Source organism: Pseudophryne corroboree, chromosome 11 (genome assembly GCF_028390025.1).
Source record: "Pseudophryne corroboree isolate aPseCor3 chromosome 11, aPseCor3.hap2, whole genome shotgun sequence".
Lineage (NCBI taxonomy): Eukaryota > Metazoa > Chordata > Amphibia > Anura > Myobatrachidae > Pseudophryne > Pseudophryne corroboree.
This window is the reverse complement of record NC_086454.1, coordinates 126,551,861-126,568,757: the sequence shown is the minus strand read 5'-3', so window position 1 is coordinate 126,568,757 and position 16,897 is coordinate 126,551,861. Positions and strand designations below refer to the sequence as shown.

The 16,897-nt window shown below is 44.8% G+C and overlaps 1 protein-coding gene across 2 annotated transcripts in view; it reads left to right on the top strand.

Moving 5' to 3' along the window:
• Window positions 1-64: 64 nt before the first annotated feature.
• RASSF7 (Ras association domain family member 7) overlaps window positions 65-16,897 on the top strand; it is a 99,143-nt gene continuing 82,310 nt past the window's right edge. For both annotated transcript variants that reach the window (XM_063944794.1, XM_063944793.1), the window contains exon 1: window positions 65-221. The gene's annotated coding sequence lies outside the window, so the exon portion shown is untranslated. The remainder of the gene's footprint in view (window positions 222-16,897) is intronic.

The window sequence follows — 16,897 nt, the reverse complement described above, 5'->3', positions numbered from 1 at the left end:
CAGGAGGCCGGGGGATGGCCAATCAGAGGAGTGTGATGTGCTTCAGGTCTCTTCCTGGCTCTCAGTTAGTACAGGAGAGTGCGGGTGGGGGAAGGATCAGCTGATCAGCTCTGTGACTCCTAAAGTGCAGAGGAACAGGACCGATTCCCGGACTGGACCTCTGTTTATGCCTCTTTAGGATTCACACAGGGAGTGTAATCTGGATGTAGTGCTCTTACCAGGTAAGCCGGCCAGGGCTGCTACTACTCTCTCCATATACTGTACTGGGTTTCCCCTTCTCACTCATAAACCTGTCAATTGCTTAGTAGTTTTTACTGATAGATAATTGTGTGGCTACAGGTGGCTTCTTGCGACCTGTTTTATTTTTTGGTAAAAATAACTTGTACATAACAAGGTCGGTTACATGATATAATGTATGTATATTGTGTTATGGGCAATACTAGTCTTGAACACTAAATATATATTTTTTTTAGCAACTAAACTGCCATTGAAATATACTAGGAATTACACTGGTCCTGTTGATTTACAGCAACTATTGACTCTAATTATTATACTGTGTGCAACAGATGAACCATTCCATATAACATATTGAAATAAGGATGTGTAGTACATATGGTATGTTCTACCTGCTTGACAGATATAGTATTGAAAACATTTACAGCACCTGGCACTCCCTTAGTAATATATTACATACAGTGATCAGTCATTACATGTGTTATAGAAATGTGCATTTTAATGGCTTGATTGAGACTAGAGCTCTACAGAGGTAGAAGTACTGTACAATTACCATATATGTTCTTACATTTTCACGTTATCTTTGTGAGTTGGCCACACGTGAACAGATCTGTTTGTTTGATTTCAGTTGTTTCTTTTGGAAGTGTCTGGTAAAAAATTGGTTGAACAAATATTTCTGCATGTAGTGACCCACTAGGCTAAATACTGCCTGGAAGTTGTCAGGTTTTAGCCTAGGGCTATATAAAAAAAAAAAAAAAAAAAAAAAAAGGACAGTGATCTGTTCAAAATCCTCTACTGTGCACTTTTGACATTAACAGAAAATTCAATTGCCCAAAGACAGTGATTGATGTGTGTGTGTGTGGTCCATGAACCGGGCCCCTTTAAGCAGGGTTTGCCATTGTGGTCACACATATTTGGAGATAACTAACATTTTCTTGTTGCATGGGCTGTTTAAGTGGCGTACAGTATGTACTAAGCCTTGGGCAGAGATAAGCTACTAACCAACCACCTCCTGACCCTTTTCAAACCAAGCCTTTAACATGGCAGTTAGAGCTGATTGACTGGTACTTTGTCTGTACACTTTTTTCTCTCTCACTCACTCACTCACTCACTCACTCACTCACTCACTACCATAAAGTTTCATACTTCTGCTTACTTCAGTTCTACCAGTTCAAGAAGCCTCTGAATGGATCTGACCCAACATACATATTATATAGGTATAATGTACAATTACAACAGCTGGTATCCGTAGGTTGGTAAACCTGGGTACACTGTGTCAGGTTATATGTACATATTAGAGATGAGCGCCTGAAATTTTTCGGGTTTTGTGTTTTGGTTTTGGGTTCGGTTCCGCGGCCGTGTTTTGGGTTCGAACGCGTTTTGGCAAAACCTCACCGAATTATTTTTGTCGGATTCGGGTGTGTTTTGGATTCGGGTGTTTTTTTCCAAAAACACTAAAAAACAGCTTAAATCATAGAATTTGGGGGTCATTTTGATCCCAAAGTATTATTAACCTCAAAAACCATAATTTACACTCATTTTCAGTCTATTCTGAATACCTCACACCTCACAATATTATTTTTAGTCCTAAAATTTGCACCGAGGTCGCTGTGTGAGTAAGATAAGCGACCATAGTGGCCGACACAAACACCGGGCCCATCTAGGAGTGGCACTGCAGTGTCACGCAGGATGTCCCTTCCAAAAAACCCTCCCCAAACAGCACATGACGCAAAGAAAAAAAGAGGCGCAATGAGGTAGCTGTGTGAGTAAGATTAGCGACCCTAGTGGCCGACACAAACACCGGGCCCATCTAGGAGTGGCACTGCAGTGTCACGCAGGATGGCCCTTCCAAAAAACCCTCCCCAAACAGCACATGACGCAAAGAAAAAAAGAGGCGCAATGAGGTAGCTGACTGTGTGAGTAAGATTAGCGACCCTAGTGGCCGACACAAACACCGGGCACATCTAGGAGTGGCACTGCAGTGTCACGCAGGATGTCCCTTCCAAAAAACCCTCCCCAAACAGCACATGACGCAAAGAAAAAAAGAGGCGCAATGAGGTAGCTGACTGTGTGAGTAAGATTAGCGACCCTAGTGGCCGACACAAACACCGGGCCCATCTAGGAGTGGCACTGCAGTGTCACGCAGGATGTCCCTTCCAAAAAACCCTCCCCAATCAGCACATGATGCAAAGAAAAAGAAAAGAAAAAAGAGGTGCAAGATGGAATTATCCTTGGGCCCTCCCACCCACCCTTATGTTGTATAAACAAAACAGGACATGCACACTTTAACCAACCCATCATTTCAGTGACAGGATCTGCCACACGACTGTGACTGATATGACGGGTTGGTTTGGACCCCCCCCAAAAAAGAAGCAATTAATCTCTCCTTGCACAAACTGGCTCTACAGAGGCAAGATGTCCACCTCATCTTCACCCTCCGATATATCACCGTGTACATCCCCCTCCTCACAGATTATCAATTCGTCCCCACTGGAATCCACCATCTCAGCTCCCTGTGTACTTTGTGGAGGCAATTGCTGCTGGTCAATGTCTCCGATGAGGAATTGATTATAATTCATTTTAATGAACATCATCTTCTCCACATTTTCTGGATGTAACCTCGTACGCCGATTGCTGACAAGGTGAGCGGCGGCACTAAACACTCTTTCGGAGTACACACTTGTGGGAGGGCAACTTAGGTAGAATAAAGCCAGTTTGTGCAAGGGCCTCCAAATTGCCTCTTTTTCCTGCCAGTATAAGTACGGACTGTGTGACGTGCCTACTTGGATGCGGTCACTCATATAATCCTCCACCATTCTATCAATGTTGAGAGAATCATATGCAGTGACAGTAGACGACATGTCCGTAATCGTTGTCAGGTCCTTCAGTCCGGACCAGATGTCAGCATCAGCAGTCGCTCCAGACTGCCCTGCATCACCGCCAGCGGGTGGGCTCGGAATTCTGAGCCTTTTCCTCGCACCCCCAGTTGCGGGAGAATGTGAAGGAGGAGATGTTGACAGGTCGCATTCCGCTTGACTTGACAATTTTGTCACCAGCAGGTCTTTCAACCCCAGCAGACCTGTGTCTGCCGGAAAGAGAGATCCAAGGTAGGCTTTAAATCTAGGATCGAGCACGGTGGCCAAAATGTAGTGCTCTGATTTCAACAGATTGACCACCCGTGAATCCTTGTTAAGCGAATTAAGGGCTGCATCCACAAGTCCCACATGCCTAGCGGAATCGCTCCCTTTTAGCTCCTTCTTCAATGCCTCCAGCTTCTTCTGCAAAAGCCTGATGAGGGGAATGACCTGACTCAGGCTGGCAGTGTCTGAACTGACTTCACGTGTGGCAAGTTCAAAGGGCATCAGAACCTTGCACAACGTTGAAATCATTCTCCACTGCACTTGAGACAGGTGCATTCCATCTCCTATATCGTGCTCAATTGTATAGGCTTGAATGGCCTTTTGCTGCTCCTCCAACCTCTGAAGCATATAGAGGGTTGAATTCCACCTCGTTACCACTTCTTGCTTCAGATGATGGCAGGGCAGGTTCAGTAGTTTTTGGTGGTGCTCCAGTCTTCTGTACGTGGTGCCTGTACGCCGAAAGTGTCCCGCAATTTTTCTGGCCACCGACAGCATCTCTTGCACGCCCCTGTCGTTTTTTAAAAAAATTCTGCACCACCAAATTCAAGGTATGTGCAAAACATGGGACGTGCTGGAATTTGCCCATATTTAATGCACACACAATATTGCTGGCGTTGTCCGATGCCACAAATCCACAGGAGAGTCCAATTGGGGTAAGCCATTCCGCGATGATCTTCCTCAGTTGCCGTAAGAGGTTTTCAGCTGTGTGCGTATTCTGGAAAGCGGTGATACAAAGCGTAGCCTGCCTAGGAAAGAGTTGGCGTTTGCGAGATGCTGCTACTGGTGCCGCCGCTGCTGTTCTTGCGGCGGGAGTCCATACATCTACCCAGTGGGCTGTCACAGTCATATAGTCCTGACCCTGCCCTGCTCCACTTGTCCACATGTCCGTGGTTAAGTGGACATTGGGTACAACTGCATTTTTTAGGACACTGGTGAGTCTTTTTCTGACGTCCGTGTACATTCTCGGTATCGCCTGCCTAGAGAAGTGGAACCTAGATGGTATTTGGTAACGGGGGCACACTGCCTCAATAAATTGTCTAGTTCCCTGTGAACTAACGGCGGATACCGGACGCACGTCTAACACCAACATAGTTGTCAAGGCCTCAGTTATCCGCTTTGCAGTAGGATGACTGCTGTGATATTTCATCTTCCTCGCAAAGGACTGTTGAACAGTCAATTGCTTACTGGAAGTAGTACAAGTGGGCTTACGACTTCCCCTCTGGGATGACCATCGACTCCCAGCGGCAACAACAGCAGCGCCAGCAGCAGTAGGCGTTACACGCAAGGATGCATCGGAGGAATCCCAGGCAGGAGAGGACTCGTCAGACTTGCCAGTGACATGGCCTGCAGGACTATTGGCATTCCTGGGGAAGGAGGAAATTGACACTGAGGGAGTTGGTGGGGTGGTTTGCGTGAGCTTGGTTACAAGAGGAAGGGATTTACTGGTCAGTGGACTGCTTCCGCTGTCACCCAAAGTTTTTGAACTTGTCACTGACTTATTATGAATGCGCTGCAGGTGACGTATAAGGGAGGATGTTCCGAGGTGGTTAACGTCCTTACCCCTACTTATTACAGCTTGACAAAGGGAACACACGGCTTGACACCTGTTGTCCGCATTTCTGGTGAAATACCTCCACACCGAAGAGCTGATTTTTTTGGTATTTTCACCTGGCATGTCAACGGCCATATTCCTCCCACGGACAACAGGTGTCTCCCCGGGTGCCTGACTTAAACAAACCACCTCACCATCAGAATCCTCCTGGTCAATTTCCTCCCCAGCGCCAGCAACACCCATATCCTCCTCATCCTGGTGTACTTCAACACTGACATCTTCAATCTGACTATCAGGAACTGGACTGCGGGTGCTCCTTCCAGCACTTGCAGGGGGCATGCAAATAGTGGAAGGCGCATGCTCTTCACGTCCAGTGTTGGGAAGGTCAGGCATCGCAAACGACACAATTGGACTCTCCTTGTGGATTTGGGATTTCAAAGAACGCACAGTTCTTTGCGGTACTTTTGCCAGCTTGAGTCTTTTCAGTTTTCTAGCGAGAGGCTGAGTGCTTCCATCCTCATGTGAAGCTGAACCACTAGCCATGAACATAGGCCAGGGCCTCAGCCGTTCCTTGCCACTCCGTGTGGTAAATGGCATATTGGCAAGTTTACGCTTCTCCTCCGACAATTTTATTTTAGGTTTTGGAGTCCTTTTTTTTCTGATATTTGGTGTTTTGGATTTGACATGCTCTGTACTATGACATTGGGCATCGGCCTTGGCAGACGACGTTGCTGGCATTTCATCGTCTCGGCCATGACTAGTGGCAGCAGCTTCAGCACGAGGTGGAAGTGGATCTTGATCTTTCCCTAATTTTGGAACCTCAACATTTTTGTTCTCCATATTTTATAGGCAGAACTAAAAGGCACCTCAGGTAAACAATGGAGATGGATGGATTGGATACTAGTATACAATTATGGACGGACTGCCACGGTTAGGTGGTATAAAAAAACCACGGTTAGGTGGTATATAATACAATTATGGATGGACGGACTGCCTGCCGAGTGCCGACACAGAGGTAGCCACAGCCGTGAACTACCGCACTGTACACTGGTTGATAAAGAGATAGTAGTATACTCGTAACAACTAGTATGACGACGGTATAAAGAATGAAAAAAAAACCACGGTTAGGTGGTATATATTATAATACAATTATGGTTGGACGGACTGCCTGCCGAGTGCCGACACAGAGGTAGCCACAGCCGTGAACTACCGCACTGTACACTGGTTGATAAAGAGATAGTAGTATACTCGTAACAACTAGTATGACGACGGTATAAAGAATGAAAAAAAAACCACGGTTAGGTGGTATATAATACAATTATGGTTGGACGGACTGCCTGCCGAGTGCCGACACAGAGGTAGCCACAGCCGTGAACTACCGCACTGTACACTGGTTGATAAAGAGATAGTAGTATACTCGTAACAACTAGTATGACGACGGTATAAAGAATGAAAAAAAAACCACGGTTAGGTGGTATATATTATAATAATAATACAATTATGGATGGACGGACTGCCTGCCGACTGCCGACACAGAGGTAGCCACAGCCGTGAACTACCGCACTGTACACTGGTTGATAAAGAGATAGTAGTATACTCGTAACAACTAGTATGACACTATGACGGTATAAAGAATGAAAAAAAAACCACGGTTAGGTGGTATATATTATAATAATAATACAATTATGGATGGACGGACTGCCTGCCGACTGCCGACACAGAGGTAGCCACAGCCGTGAACTACCGCACTGTACACTGGTTGATAAAGAGATAGTAGTATACTCGTAACAACTAGTATGACACTATGACGACGGTATAAAGAATGAAAAAAAAACCACGGTTAGGTGGTATATATTATAATAATAATACAATTATGGATGGACGGACTGCCTGCCGACTGCCGACACAGAGGTAGCCACAGCCGTGAACTACCGCACTGTACACTGGTTGATAAAGAGATAGTAGTATACTCGTAACAACTAGTATGACACTATGACGACGGTATAAAGAATGAAAAAAAAACCACGGTTAGGTGGTATATATTATAATAATAATACAATTATGGATGGACGGACTGCCTGCCGACTGCCGACACAGAGGTAGCCACAGCCGTGAACTACCGCACTGTACACTGGTTGATAAAGAGATAGTAGTATACTCGTAACAACTAGTATGACACTATGACGGTATAAAGAATGAAAAAAAAACCACGGTTAGGTGGTATATATTATAATAATAATACAATTATGGATGGACGGACTGCCTGCCGACTGCCGACACAGAGGTAGCCACAGCCGTGAACTACCGCACTGTACACTGGTTGATAAAGAGATAGTAGTATACTCGTAACAACTAGTATGACACTATGACGACGGTATAAAGAAAGAAAAAAAAATACCACGGTTAGGTGGTATATATTGTAATACAATTATGGATGGACGGACTGCCTGCCGAGTTCCGACTGCCGACACAGAGGTAGCCACAGCCGTGAACTACCGCACTGTACTGTGTCTGCTGCTAATATAGACTGGTTGATAAAGAGATAGTATACAATACATACAACAATATACTACTATACTGGTGGTCAGGCACTGGTCACCACTAGTCACACTGGCAGTGGCACTCCTGCAGCAAAAGTGTGCACTGTTTAATTTTAAATTAATATAATATTATGTACTCCTGGGGGCTCCTGCTATAACAACCTGCAGTGCTCCCCAGTCTCCCCCACAATTATTATAAGCTTTGCCTTTTATACATTGATGTGCAGCACACTGGGCTGAGCTGAGTGCACACAGACTGAGTCACACTGTGTGACTGGCTGCTGCTGTGTATCGTTTTTTTTCAGGCAGAGAACGGATATAGCAGAGAACGGACGGATATATTATATTAAAATAAATAAAAGTTAACTAACAACAACTGCACTGGTCACTGTGGTAAACTCTGTCTGACTCTGCACAATCTCTCTCTCTCTTCTAATCTAATTTCTAATGGAGAGGACGCCAGCCACGTCCTCTCCCTATCAATCTCAATGCACGTGTGAAAATGGCGGCGACGCGCGGCTCCTTATATAGAATCCGAGTCTCGCGAGAATCCGACAGCGTCATGATGACGTTCGGGCGCGCTCGGGTTAACCGAGCAAGGCGGGAGGATCCGAGTCTGCTCGGACCCGTGAAAAAAACATGAAGTTCGTGCGGGTTCGGTTTCAGAGAAACCGAACCCGCTCATCTCTAGTACATATGGTGAAATTCAATATGTAAAGCGAACATCAACTAAAGGGATGTTTGCTACAGCTTCCCTACCTGAGGCAGGTATATCACAGTCACAGGATATTAATTAGTGGCAGGACTGAAAAGGATAGACTCATTGGCTGAAATTAAATACATTGAATTTATATAGCTTTGTTGTGTGCATTATTTGCATTGAAAACACACACACACACACACACACACACACACACACACACACACACACACACACACGTGCGCTAAGGCTTTCTAACTTCAACAGGGTACTAATATTAAAGAGTGTATTTCCAAAGCAATTTTTATATTATATATTGAATGTACTCCTGGCACATTATTGTGTTTGTTTGTTCTTCTCCTGTGGTGCATCCTTCCCTGTTGTTTAAAGAGCGAATGACAATCTAGTGTGCTTATCTCACCTGTACATGTTCCAGCCTGGTTACCTGTCACAGGTGAGTGTGGTCATGTGATCGGTTTGCCAGCTGCTCAGGTAATAATATTTCAGCTAGTTATTATGCTTCATGTTCTTCACTAATGGACAGCATGATGGCTTGTAGGAATAGGACATTTTTGAAATTAGGAATTAGATAAAAGCAACGAAGCAAGATATTTATTACAAGAGACAGAAAGTGTGTATATATAGTATTATTAAACCTGAATAATAGCAGGTAGGAATGTACAGAAATACTTTGTGTCCTTGATTTTGATGTAGTATGTTCATTATCAGGATGTGGTGGTCTATAGATGACTGAAATCTGAACACAGGGCTCTGAGTGTGCTGCTTATCCAGGGAAAGAGAAAAAGAAGAGGTCAATTTACAGCATATGTTATTTGTATAAAAGGACCAGATTATGGGCGCAACAAAAAAAAAAGTATAACTAAAAATAATCCAGTCTATAGATTAATGTAGCAATCACGAATCTCATGGCCCAAATAAAGTGTGTATATGAGGTAACTCCTATAATATTGTTCCAACAGTTGTTTTCCAGTAAAGCACATCACAGTGATGGCGTTTATTTTGTGCGAGTATGTCATGATGTTGATGCGTCTGCCTGCTTACTCCCAGCTCCTCTCTGATGTTGCAGGAAAGTACACTCCTGCCCTTGCTCTGCTGATTGGCCAGAGCATATCCTATGGGACTCGACCTTTTTTTTTTTTTTTCATACCACTGTCATTGTGTGTGACACAATAGGGACCAGCTCATGGCACATTAAGGTGTCACAACTCATAGTTTGAGAATCACTGGTGTAGGGGGGTAGCAGCCTAATTGGGTTCAAGATTTTTGGAATGCTAAGATGGTGGTTCAGAAATTGATAGGGCTGAGGTGAGTATTGGGAACAACCGAAGGCTGGTGGCTAGGAGAAAGTCTTGTGTGAGGGAGTGTATTCCGCAGCTGGACCAGGCCATGTCATTTGGAATGGGAGCCGGTAATAACTGTTGAAGAGGAATTCAGATCTTGTACATAGCAGATGGATTGATTGGGAGATATTTTGGACTGGATAAAATCGGGATACTGGCGATTGGGATGCCGGCGGTCAGAATACCGACAGCGGCATCCCGATGTGCATGATCCCGACGCCTGGAATGCAAGTAAGCTAACCCTCTATTACTGCAGCCTGACCCTACAGCCTGACCGCATCTGTGAGAGAAATCGAAGGATTGTATGCACATTTTAGGTACATTTCGGCGCAATGCGCAGGCACACCGGTCGAATCTCGCGTCTCAAGATAGTATGTGCTGCACTTAATATTTATCGAATCGCAGTGCGATCGCAGGTGTTTTTAAAAACACATGCTATATATCGCACTGCGATGTGCGATGGCCACCCGCCGGGTGCGGACGGAGGCCGCTCCCACTCGGTGGTGACGTGCCCATCACGTGATTATCATGCGATCTATTGCATGATCGCATGGTAATCACTTTGGCAGTTCAGGTACGATTTCTGAACTGCCGATGCCATGAGATGCCCTGTGATGTCGCTGGGCATCGCACAAGTGTATGGGCACCATAAGTAACCTATCTGAATGTGCAGCCTTCCTGGATTTACAATCCCATCTCCCTCTCCTGACTCACAGCAGTGAGGCTGGCAGAGCTAGGCACAATATGAAATTCTTGGCATTCCTTTATGAGTAACCCTCCCACTTCAAAGACCTGGAAGCCAGTCTGTTTCACATCTCCAATCTCCAAAATTGCCTGTGGTTTTGGTATTAATTAAGTCAGTTTTTAACAAAGTTGTTCAGAATCCAGATTGCTTCCTTCTAGTGTCTGGTGCAGACTTTTTCTATTGAGTGAGGTTTACATCAATCAAAGTGTCATCAACCTTGACGTGCTCTAGGTTTTATTGCCATTACACTCTGCTCATGTGAAATGTTCCTCACAGGTGCATGTTATCCCATTCAAGCCTTTGTAAGTGCTTCCCTTTTTATTTATATGTCACTTTATTTCAACATCCTATAATCTTTACAGAAGTGGAAACGCAAACACAATTCAGCAGCACTAAGCTAGAAATGTAAAACACAATACATTTATATACTAGACCTAAACCTACATAAGAATCCCGTTCAGAAAAATACCCATGTTACACCTTCACCATATGTAATAGGATGGACCTGCTGTGCCACCTCTTGGCCCACAGGCTTTATCAGGTTGTCACTGACTACCACTACAGGTGCCGGATTACAAGCCAGCGCCACCAATAATGTTTCTTTTTTTTTTTTTTTTTATACATTCGGTCATACTTCTTAGATCTTTATACTTTGAGCATGCACTATACCAGCAACATAGTAATACAGGTCCCTGATTTTTAGATGGGAGTAAAGCAAAATAAGAGCACCTGACTTTCCACCTTGACAAAACCATGATGCCTTCAGGAAGGGGGGGGAGATGTAACATGTGCAGCATTGTTGTCTATTCTCCCGAAACTGACGGAGAGCAGGCAAGAAATTGGGGAGGTGGGAAGTCTCCCAGAGCTGCCCGCACCCCTGCCACCCTGCCGCCCATGTACAGAGTAAAGTGGGTGGACCGGGTGGCTCCCGGAGAGGGCATCCTTAACTTTTCAGCTATGGTGTCCAGAGAGGTTTACATTTGAGATGGACATGTACAAATTGCAATCTAAATTTCAGAATAAAAATAAATGTGTCCAGTATTGGTGGGTTGCATGCAAAAGGAGTTGGGTGTGAAATGCCTGCTATTGGGATGCTGGCGGTCAGGAGATCGGGATCCCGACCGTCAAGATTGTAACCACATCCCTGCAAAAGCAGGCAGTATTTATTCTGAATGCAAAATAACTAAATGTACCTGCACCCCTTGCATGGTTTGTCCAGGTGCACAGTTACCTGCTCTTTTTTACATTACTCCCAACTAAGGGCCTAATTCAGACCTGATCGCTAGGGTGCGTTTTTTTTGCATCCCTGCAATCAGGTAGTCGCTGCCTACAGGGGAGGGGGAAATCTCTGTGCAGGGGTGTGAGCGAATGTGCAGGAGAGCTGCACAAACAGAAGTTTGTGCAGCCTCTACACAGCCCAGGACTTACTCTTCCAATGCGATGATTGGGGCCGGAGCTGACATCAGAATCTCTCCCTCCAAACGCCTGGTCCCTCCTGCGTTTCTCCGGACACTCCTTAAAAACAGTCAGTTGCCACCCACAAATGGCCTCTTCCGGTCAGTCACCTTGCGGCGATCGCTTTTCTCACTCATCCCGTCACTGCCCACCAATCCCCGTTCCTGCAGACCGACGCGCCTGTGCATTGCGGGGCATGCGCAGTTCAGACCTGATCGCAGGTTGTACGAAAACACAGCCTAGCGATCAGATGTGAATTAGGCCCTCCGAATCAGGCCATAAGTAGCAAAACTTGCATAAAATAGATCTGCACAAGCCTAGATAAATGGATGTACGCACATATTCCTGTGCAGATTTGCATGATCATGACACACCCGCATGGGCCTGGAAAGATAGGAAGGAATGATTCTAGCAAAGGCAGACTACAATTACGCAGGGTGCACAGAATGCAGAATAGATAAATTCTCAGATCGATTATCAGATTGTTCTGCATCCTGTTTTTTGCTCATCATCTGCTCTGTTCAAAGGGTTTGAGAGGCCAGATATCACTATTCTTAAGCAGGACTAAAAATCCTGACATCGCAATTCGACAGTCAAACTAGTGTTTGAAGCCATTTATCCATAGGGATGGCCATTGGCTTTACCTCCAGCGATGGTGACACAAATCATCGATGGTAGGTAACTATTCTGTGTATATCCATCAATGGTTTTACCATCTGTGTTTATGGTGGATGGCAAGTGCACATAGACAATGCTAATGACTGTAGCCAACACTAATGACCTGCTTCTAATGACAGATTGTCACTGAACCCAGGTACTTTTCATTGTTGGTGCATATGAAGTTTTTGTGTGCATGTTTTTGCAATTATTATTATTTTTATTATTATTTATTTTACATACAATGGAAAGTTGTACCTGGTTATAGGAGTTTTTTTTTTTATGAACCCCAAAAAACTCTTGTGAATGCGTGTGTAAGTGTATGCAACGTCTTTTAATGTAGACCTGTGGCATAACCTTCGGGTGCTGACCTGAATGCAACTTGCAACAGTTGCAGCTTTGCAAGTGCCCAAAATTGTAGCTTTTATTTATTGTTTACACCAGCAGTTTAGGCACAATTGCTGCCAATTCTGCATCAGCCCCAAACCCTCCATCCTTCTCTTAAACCAAGGTATATCATGATTGATGTTCCATGCTTTCTGGTGTGTTCAGTAGTGGTTTGGGGTGGCTGTGTATACAAAGCTTTGCTTTTTCGTTGCTTTGTATCAGGAAGTAACTGATATAGGAAAGGAACTGGTATTATATTGGAGATTACCATACAATGAAGTTATTTATCATTGCTTGGACTCCTTTTATTTCTGACAGTGAAACTGGCAGATTGGCTGGAGAGTGGAGTGTAAACTATTCTAGAAAGGTTTTAGACTGTTGAATAGGTGTCAAGCTCTGGATCCTTAAATTAATGTGAAAGTAACGTATTTATTGTAAAGATATTCCCTGACATATTTCTATGGACCACAGCTGTATTTTTACATTTCAGGGGCCCATTAGTTAAAGCATACCTCCCAACTACCCTGCTTTTATCAGGGCAGTTTCTTTTTTGGGGGACTGTCCCGCTGTTCCATCCTCAGGCCGCAGTGTTCTGGGGGGGGGGGGGAGCAGGATCACTCAAGCCCACCTCAGCCCTGCATGGCATCTATTCAGGCTAGGGAGAGCCTGCTGGCAGACCAGCATTTTTGATAATGCCGGGCATGCCCCTAGAGTTATTATGACAACAGCCGCATACTGCAAGGCCTCGTGCCTTCCCCTTCAAGGCCACACTTTTCTATTTTTTTTTTTTCCAGACATGTGTGCCAGAATTGGAACGCAGACATTTTGGGAGGTATGGTTATATAAAAAATATTGCTTACCATAACACTCCCCCTCCCCCCCCCTGTCATACCTTTCAGGGCTGTAGGTGGTTGGTGCCATGCCAGGGACCTATGTACTTAAGGAGAACTTGCCCTTCTAAGGGATGGCTCGGTTCTTCTCAAGTGGGAGCTGGGGACAAACAGTACTGTGTCAGTAAATACATAGGATCTGTCCAGTCCTGTCTGAAGTTGATCTGCTCCTGGTTTTCAACACTGGGATAAGAAGTGTTTTCTAATGGATTGTGAGAATCCCTGGCCTGGGACACAAGCTTCGAGCTAGTTGGGGGAGGGGAACATTGGATAAAAGGTACATTTTAGGTGGGGTTACTTTAGTGCTTAATATGCATTTACAGAATATTTGTTTTTGCAGCCTTCACTATTTAGAATGCAGAGCCTCACTATGTAGTTAATCAGTAAAGACTGTATTATTGACTGATATTCTAGGTTTATTCTAAAAGCTGGGCAAGACTTTTTTTTTTTTTTTTTTAACCTCCTAATTTCCCCATAGATATCACGTATAGTGATCACAACTGTGGGAGAAACTAAATGTTGGAGCTCCAGAAAGTTTGCATTGAAGGTCTGATAGCCTTGTGATCCTGTTCTAGTCATAGCATTCCATCAATCAATGGGGGGTCATTCCGATTTGATCGCTCGCTAGCTAGTTTTAGCAGCCGTGCAAATGCTATGCCGCCGCCCACTGGGGAGTGTATTTTAGCTTAGCAGAAGTACGAACGCATGTGCAGCCGAGCTCTGCAAAAACAGTGCAGTTTCTGGGGTGGTCTTCTGTATGCCGAATGTCGGGATCCCGGCGCACAGTATACCAGCGCCGGAATCCCGACACCCGGCATACCGACAACTATTCTCCCTCGCGGGGGTCCACAACCCCCCTGGAGGGAGAATAAAATAGTGTGGCGCGCGTAGCGCGGCGAGCGAGCCCGCAAGGGGCTCCTTTGCGCTCGCCACGCTGTCAGTATGCCGGCGGTCGGGCTCCTGGCGCCGGCATACCGTACGACACCCCAGTTTCTGAGTAGCTCTGAACCTACTCAGCGCTTGCGATCACTTCAGCCTATTTGTGTTCGGAAGCAAAAAAATGTTTTAACCAAGGTTAAATTCAGGCGCAGAAATGGGGTGATGTTCTAATTTAGCTGCTGCTATAAAAACAGGATTAGTCAGTCCTGTAAATACTGAGAACAAAAAGAAAGAAAGTAGCAGCGCTTCAATATAGAATTGGAGATGAATAACTGGAGGGTTGTTAGCACAGTCCTTTAGTAACATTACCACTGGGAGGTGCTACTCCAGACCATCCACCATATATCTGTATGCTGCTTGTGCTATATCCGGACCTTTATTGGACCTTTACAACCGTATGCAGACGCACTTTGATGAACACCATCACCAACTGGCACCACTGTCCATCCGCTCAGCATTGAGGCTACCGCACATCTGGTGAGGATTTGGGTCCCCAGCAACTTCCACCCACTCAAAAGGGACTTTTTCTCCGGGACTTCTTCCTCCAGCGGCTTTCCCAGTGGTAATGTTAAGGGGGGTACTCACGGGAGAGATGTGTGCTGAGCGATCTTAACACAGACCGCTCAGCACACATCTCTCACCCCGCTCAGCACAGCGCGATGTGCTGAGCGAGGGGGAAAGCCGACGGGGGGCCGCTCACTTCACACAGCGGTGAAGTGAGCGACTCGCTAGATTGAGCCTGCATGCAGGCTCAATCTAGCACCGGCGATAGCGATGTGCGGGGCCGCGCATCGCTATCGCTGGGGGGCATACACACGGCAGATCCGTGCTTAAAATCTAAGCAATCTAGCAAGATTGCTTAGATTTTAAGCACGGATCTCTCCGTGTGTACCCCCCTTAACTAAAGGACTGTGCTATCAGCCCTCCAGTTATTCATCTGCATATATACCATCTTTAGTCCAACAAAAATAAGGAACGGACACAATTATTATAGCAGCCTTTGTGGTGGTTCTGGTTGTTTTAAACATTTATTAGCGTAAATCAGTATGTTATATGTATTGTCAATTGTTTTATTAAATTGAATGTTTTTTTTACCTCCAATCCATTCATCTCCACTGGCTCTTTAAGATACTTCCACATACATATTAATTGTATCAATTCTATATTGAAGCGCTGCTACTTTCTTTCTTTTTATTTGTGTCCGGAATTTGGCGTCATACGCCCGCCCAGCCACGCCTGCGTTTTTTTCAGCCATGCCTGCGTTATTGCAAACACTCCCTGAAAACGGTCAGTTGACACCCAGAAATGCCCCCTTCCTGTCAATCTTCTTGCAGCCGTCAGTGCGACTGAAAACTTCGCAAGAACCTGTGCAAAACAACAACGGGCATGCGCAGAAAAGCCATTTTTTAGCCTGATCGCTGTGCTGCGAACAACGGCAGCTAGCGATCAACTCTGAATGACCCCCAATGTTCAGACAAATGACTGAAGCAATCTATTATACTGTCTGGCACCTTGTGCTAAGATTTTAATCAATTGACATTACTGGCAATCTAACAAAACTTACCCATTCTGTGGGAGGAGATCTATCAAACATTGGAGAGACAAGAAAAATAGAGAGTGGTCCACAAGCGCTGTTGAGATTAATCCCCGTAGATGGTTCTCTTGACTCTCTCTCAAATTTCTTATTCTCTCAAATGAATCAAGAAAGCAGGAAAACTTGATCAGGTACCAGGGAGTAATCAATTATTCATCAATATTTTATTCTGGGAGCCTTTAACTCACCTAGAATCAGTGAGATGCGTTCATCAAAAGGTATCTTTGATTTTCACTCATTCACTACATCAGAGCACATAAATTCTTCATTAAATTGACACTCACCAGTGGAATGGTCCCTATGTTCCTCAAGAAGTATATTTAAATGTGTTGTTTCCCAACATGTATACCTCAAGAGGCACCAACTCCAAATGATCATCAAACATGTAATCCTCCACACAGATATTTATTTGCACGATTCCAGACAAACTAAATCCAACGATCCATTAAAAAAGCAATTAAAAATGTATTCAACATGGACTGGTTTGTTCCACTCTACTCCATAAGGTACCAGAAACATATTCTTCTTGCCATTAAGTCCTGGGGAAGAAAAGTGAGGCAGAAAAGTTTTGGTTAGATGGTTATATGTTACCCAATGGTCAGCAGAAGTGGAAATCCAGACCATGAAAGCACTCACTGTGCGGCAGTTGGGAAAGCGCTAGATACACCAATTTATCTATTTTTGTAAAACATTGGAGAGAGAT